This window comes from Penaeus monodon, chromosome 28, assembly GCF_015228065.2.
Source record: "Penaeus monodon isolate SGIC_2016 chromosome 28, NSTDA_Pmon_1, whole genome shotgun sequence".
Lineage (NCBI taxonomy): Eukaryota > Metazoa > Arthropoda > Malacostraca > Decapoda > Penaeidae > Penaeus > Penaeus monodon.
Genome location: NC_051413.1, coordinates 38,032,412 through 38,032,631, shown reverse-complemented (window position 1 = coordinate 38,032,631; position 220 = coordinate 38,032,412).

Below are 220 nucleotides of genomic sequence, written 5' to 3'. Positions count from 1 at the left end.
CTTACCCTTCAGGGAGGCCACACAAAACCTGCCTAGCACCGTTGCTTTAGAGATACTGTGCGGAAATTAGCAAGTCTTCCACTGGCCAGCTTGGCGACTGGCACTTACAACCTTCCTTCCTTCAGGAGACAGGTTTATACCCATCGCAGAGTTCGAACGGCTTTGTCGTGAGTTCCCTTTCTGTTCAACTTTGAATGTCTTTGTTTGCTCCTATTTCGCT